Raw genomic sequence first — 6,684 nt, forward strand, 5'->3', positions numbered from 1 at the left:
TCAGGAGCATCCCCTCCTTGATGGGACTTCTCAGAGTGTGGTCCATGGATTTCTGCATCAGCTTCCCCTGGGTGGTTGCTAAAAAACACTCAAAGGCCAAGCATGGTGGCTCATGAGTAATCCCAGCAGTTTGGGAGGACGAAGCAGGAGGATCACTTGAGGCCAGGAGTTCCAGACCAGCCTGGACAACACAGTGAGACCTTGTCTCTAAGAAACTTAGAAAAGAAAATTAGCCAGGCATGGTGGCTACTCGGGAGGTTGAGACAAGAGGAAAGGTTGAGCCTGCGAGTTCAAGGCTGCAGCGAACTATGATTGTGTCACTGCACTTCAGCCTGGGCAACACAGCAACACCCTGTTTTACATCATCATAATAATAAAATAAAAACCACTCAACTTCTGGATACCTCCCCAGGTCTACTGAATGGGAATTTCTGCTGGCCCCTGGAATCTGTTTTTAACCATTTCTCCTGGCAAGTCAAATATACAGTAATGTTTTGGAATGAAGGTGCTAATTACAGAGGCTGAGAGGGAAGGAAGCAGTAACTTGCCACCTTTCACCATGCCCAGCTCTGGAATAACACAAAGAAGCCTTGGAAGGGCGAGTTCCACTCTAGTACCTGGCTGTTAACATAGGAGTATTACTGCCAGATCCTAAACCAGCCACACCTTCGGGATTACTCATCTCAATAAACGACATTTCCACTTTATTTATGTAAGTATTTATTTTGAGACGGAGTCTGGCTCTGTTGCTCAGGCTGAAGTGCAGTGGCGTGATCTCTCCCGGGTTTAAGCGATTCTCCTGCCTCAGCCTCCCAAGTAGCTGGGATTATAGGCACCTGCCACCACACCCGGATAATTGTTGTATTTTTAGTAGAGACGGGGTTTTGCAGTGTTGGCCAGGCTGGTCTCAAACTCCTGACCTCAGGTGATCTGCCCGCTTCCGCTTTCCAAAGTGCTGGGATTACAGGCGTAAGCCACCATGCCCAGCATTTTCCACTTCTGAGGGTCTCTTTAACGTTTTCCCTCGCCCTCCTCATCCAAAATACAGCAGGAAATGCTGCCTGCTTTCACCAGGTGCCATCACTTTTACCACCTTTGCCTGGACAATGGCAGGTGCCTCTGCTTCTCCCTCCAGGTCCCCTCACCCACTGTTGATGTCCATGCAGCAGCCAAACTGTTCCTCTGAAAACAGCAGTCAGGATATGTGATATCACAGCCCAAACTTTTCAATGACTTCCAGCTTCGCTATAGAATAAAACCGAATGTCCTTACAGTGGCCACCAGGTCCCTAAATATCACATCAACCTCTGAGAAGCCACACTGACTTCTCAGACCTTGTTTCGCTCCACTTCCCCAGGACCTGCCCCCCTGCCACTCCTGAAGGACATCAGACTTGCCTCTCCCGGGACTTTGCAGGGCTGCTCCCTCTGCCTGGAATCCTCCATCTCTAGGAGCCCCTCCATTCATGCTGGTCTCTGCACAAATGGCACTGCCCTGTGGCATGTCAGATGACCTGTCCTGTAGAGCTTCCCACCACTTCTTCTCCCTTCTACTTCACTTTCATTCATAGCACATTTTATTTCCTGATGTGTATGTTTTATTTGGTCCAGTTCTGTTGAGGGCCCTCTCCCAGGAAGCAAACTGCCAATTTCTCACTGTATCTTCCATGGCACAAAGAAAGCTAGCTAGCTAGCTCTCTGGCCACTGCTGCTGCTTCTTCTTCTAAATAAATTTTGTTGTACATATTTGGGGCTTAGAACATGATGTTATGGGATAGGGGCAGTAAAATGGTTACAATAGTGAAGTAGTTTAACATGTCATCTCAGTTACTTTTTTGTGGCAAGAGTAGCAAAAATCTACTTACTTAACAAAAATCTCTAATGCAATGCAGTGTTATTAACTTTAGTCCCCAGGATGTGCATTAGGTCCTGAGACATGCCATGTTACATATCTGCTATTTTATATCCTTTCACTTATATCTTCCCATTTCCTCTACCCCCACCCGGCTCCTACCACCACCTGTGGTAACTACTGTTTCATTCTCTGTGTATTTGAGCCTTTAAAAAATATTCCATCTATAAGTGAGATCATGCCATATTTTTCTTTCTGTGTCTGGCTTATTTTACTTGGCACAATGTCCTCCAGGTCCATCTATGTTGTGGGAAATGGCAGGATCTCCTTTTTAAAGGCTGAATAATATCCCTATGTGTGTATATATATCACATTTTCCTTATCCATTCCTCTATTGATGGGCATTTAGGTTGTGTACATAATGCTGCAATAAACATGGGAATGTTGATACCTTTAGAAGATGGTGATGTCGTCTCCTTTGGATATATACTCAGAAGAGGGCTTGCTGGGTATTATGGCAGCTCTGTTTTTAATTTCTTTAGGAACCTCTATGCTGTTTTCCATAATGGCTGTACCAATCCACACTTCCACCAGCCATGTACTGGGGCTTTATCCATACCCTGGCCAACATTTATTACCTCTTGTCTTTCTGATAATAGCCATCCTTATAGCTTGGCTATTTCAAAGATAGTCAGAGATATGACATAATATCTCATAGTGATTTTAATTTGCATTTCCCTTATGATTAGTAATCTTGAACACCTTTTCATATACTTGTTGGCTGTTTTTGTATCTTTTTTGGAGAAATGTCTGTTTGGGTCCTTGGTCCATTTTTGCTTTTTGTTGCTGGTGGTGTTGTTTTCGAAATGGAGTCTTACTCTGTCGCCCAGGCTGGAGTGCAGTAGTGCAATCTCAGCTCACTGCAAGCTCCGCCTCCCAGGTTCATGCCATTCTCCTGTCTCAGCCTCCCGAGTAGCTGGGACTACAGGAGTCCACCACCACTCTTGGCTAATGTTTTTGTATTTTTAGTAGAGATGGGGTTTCACCATGTTAGCCAAGATGGTCTTGACTTTGGTCCATTTTTAATCAAGCTATTTTATTTTCTGCAGTTGAGTTATAAGAGTTTCTTATAAATTTTGGGTATTAGCCCTTTATCACATACATGGATAAGATAAGGATCCAATTTCATTCTGGTCTCATAAAAGCACTAACCCCACTCATGGGGGCTCTATTCTCATGACCTGTATTAGTCAGGGTTCTTCAGAAGGACAGAACTAATGATATATGCATATACGAAGGAGAGTTTATTAGGGAGAATTGACTCACATGATCACAAGGTGGAGTCTCATGATAGGCCGTCTGCAAGCTGAGGAGCGAGGAAGCCAGTAGTGGCTGAGTCCAAGCCCCAAAGCCTCAAAAGTAGGGAAGCCAACAATGCAAAGCCATCTGTGGCCAAAGCCCCAAGAGCCCCTCGCAAACCACTGGTGTAAGTCCAAGAGTCCAAAGGCCAAAGAACCTGGAGTCTGATGTTCAAGGACATGAAGTATCCAACATGGGAGAAAGACCAAAACCAGAAGACTCAGCAAGCCAGTGTATTCCACCTTCTTCCACCTGCTTTTTTCTAGCTGCACTGCCAGTTGATTGGATGGCATCCAACCAGATTGAGGGTAGGCCTGTGTCTCCCAGTCTACTGACTCAAATGTTAATCTCCTCTAGCAACACCTTTACAGACACACCCAGAAACAACACTTTGCATCCTTCAATCCAATCAAGTTGACACTTAGTATTAGCCACCACATGACATCATCACCTCCCAAAGGCCTCACCTTTGAATACTAGCACATTGAGAGTTAGGATTTCAACATATGAAATTTGAAAGGACACAAACATTCAGTCCAATACACTGCCCTGCTAATTCAAATGGTGCCTGGCACACAATGGGCCATGAGTAACTGCTTGTTGAGTGAATAAATGAATGAGTGCTCGGACACTGACACTGTGCTTGGAAATTGCTGGAGGAGTTTGTGAGTTAGGTGTTGACTTTAGTGTTTTGCCTGGATCATCTTGGTGAATTATCACCCAGTCCTGTGTTGTGGTTGTTCTTGTCTCAATAGAGACAAATAATCGTGGCCAATCATGGCACGTGGTGCTTTTCCCTCTTCTTTCACTTCATTGGTGCCACTGTAGTAATGTGGACCTATGATTGACAGCTGTAGCCCAGGATACATTTCAGTTGGAGGCTCTGCTGCTCCTAGGCCCGCCTCATTTCACCAACACCACAGCTGACATTTTTCAGAAGCCTACTCCACTTCTAGGCTCATGTCTACATCTCCCTTTCCCATGTGATTCACATCTTCTGATTCCTTCTCTGCTTCTTACATTCTCAACATGCTTTGTGAGCTCCAAGGTCAAGGCATCTCATATTCCCTCTTCCCATTTGCTGGAGTCCTCTGTTACTGCTGTTGCTTCCCTTCCCTTACAGCCATCCATGGAAGTGGTGCCCAGAAACCTTCAGAACATGTTATTTGCCAGGTGGAAGATGGTCAGTGTCAGAGCTGTGTATAGGAGACCTGTTTGCAGAGCATGGATTTTTCCAAAGGTGTGCTTCTGGGAATGCATTTGAAATCCACTCATCTCAAGTAGGCTTAGGGTGGGGGCCTGGGACACATTTTCCCATTTCTAATTCAACTCAAGGCCCTTTCCCGCACAAATTTCCCTTTTTCAACCTGCTTTGGAAGCTTTAAATGGAATGAATTTAAAGAAATTTAACATAAATTTGATTAAGTAATTTGAAAAACAAAGAAAAGGTAGCAGATGCCTAGATCCCCCTCTGGTCTGATTTGTCTGCAAGAAGATAAGATGTTTCTTTCTCTCCTCTGTTCCTAGTATTCAGCTCATATCTGACATCCACAACAGAAAATGCACTCCATTCTGCCTGCAGTAGTAGCCCAGAACCATGCCAAATGAGAAACACAAACAGAGGCGTTGTGTATGAGGTCCTCGTCTCTTCCCTGTGATCTTCTCTGGAGTGCCATTCTCTCCAAGGTCCTGAGGTAACATATGTCCCCACTAACTCAGCCAGGAGGGGCTGAAAGGCACATCACACTAAAGAGAGAGAGAGAGAGAGAGAGAGAGAGAGAGAGAGAGAGAGAGAGAGAGGTAAAAGGTCCTAGCTCCTCAAACTGAATGCCAGTGGATAGTGTTGCACAGAGTGGGAAGAGGGCTCATGGCAGGAGCCAACCCCAAGTGTCCCATGGGATGTGCGTCTTAAGACAACATGGCCAGCCCCACCCCTCCCCTCATCCCTCAGTGAAAATGACTTCCAGGTGGGACTGCCCAGTACTGTGGCAGCAAGACAGCTGGAGCTGGAAGCACGGAGGAGTGGAGAGATCTAGCCGGGGCTGGTGGTGGGGCTGCTGGTCTATGCGGCCACCCCCAGGCACCTGTCATGCCATGGGATGCATGGATGAATCTACAGTAGCATGGCCGTGAATGTGTCTGTGATGGTTAGTGGTGGTGGGGATGGAAATGCTGCCATGGTGATTTCAGTCTTGATCTTGACTCAGACTAGCAGTGCAACATTTAACTTCCGTTTGAGGGGTGACTGTAAAGGCACCCAGCATCAAGACTCTGCCCTTTGTGGGTGAGGACTGTGTGATTCTCCTTCTGTGTTTCTATCTAGACATTACCATTCATCCATCACTTAGGCAGCCATTGATTCAGCATGTGTACACGCATGTGCAAGTGTGTATGTGTGTACATGTGTGTGTCTGTGTGTGTGTGTGTGTACATTATCTACTGTGGACCAGGCCATATTCTGGGATCAATCTCAGTTCCTCTTCTCTAGTACACAGATTCCTCTTGTCTATAAATTTCTGCAATAGAAATTATTTTCTGTCACCAGATAGAAATTCTGTCTGGTGCTCAAATTGTTGTTGTTGTTTAATTTATAGTACATTTTTAGCTCTTTATTTCTAATTTTAAATGTACACCATGTGTCCCTGCAGGCACGACTCCAGGTGCTCTGCATTCCCATGCAGGCTCAGCCACCACACACTGGAGCAAGTGTCCTGTGGCCTCCTCTGTGATGATGCCCACTCATGGCCTGAGCTGGCCACAGGGAAGAGCAGTCAGCCACACTTCAGGTTTATAAGCAGCTTTGAAAGCACAAAACATGATGTCTGACTCTCTCTGTCTGTGATTCCCAGGGCCCAGACTGGGATCTAGAGAGAGGAAGAAGGGACACAGGCCTCCTTATTACTCTCCTTCATTAATTCATTCACTAAACAAGTACTTACTGAGTGCCTACCAGTTGTCAAGTATGATGTCAGTGTTGTGAATTCAGAAGAGAGCAAAGCAGGAAAGTTCTGCTCTCCAGGAGCCACGTGCTCCAGTTCCCAGGAGCGCCAAGGAAACCCCTGCAGGGTTGCTGTCATCACCACCAGCAGCAGTTGAACCAAATGGGAAAAGCAATCAGGGAATACTGTTTCCCAATACCAACTATTTACATATTTGGTAACAGTTTAGTTGTTTTTCAGTCTTACTTTGATGATTTTTCTTTTCATTTCTTATCCAGTCTTTTATTCAACAATTTCTACTGATTGAAATAATAAAATTGCTTATTTAAAATCAACGAATTATTATACTAGTGATTAAAAATAAATTAAAGTAAAGGTACATTCTAATGCACATTCTCATTCTCTGTTGATGAGAATGTAAATTGGTACAATGTTTCTATCCTTAAAACTTTAGTGCTCATTAATGAAATAAGTCACCCTTAAGCAGTGTATTCTAAAGAAACAATCAGAGTTTGTCAAGGATTTATGTAAAGGA

Source organism: Macaca nemestrina, chromosome 15 (assembly GCF_043159975.1).
Source record: "Macaca nemestrina isolate mMacNem1 chromosome 15, mMacNem.hap1, whole genome shotgun sequence".
Classification (NCBI taxonomy): Eukaryota; Metazoa; Chordata; class Mammalia; order Primates; family Cercopithecidae; genus Macaca; species Macaca nemestrina.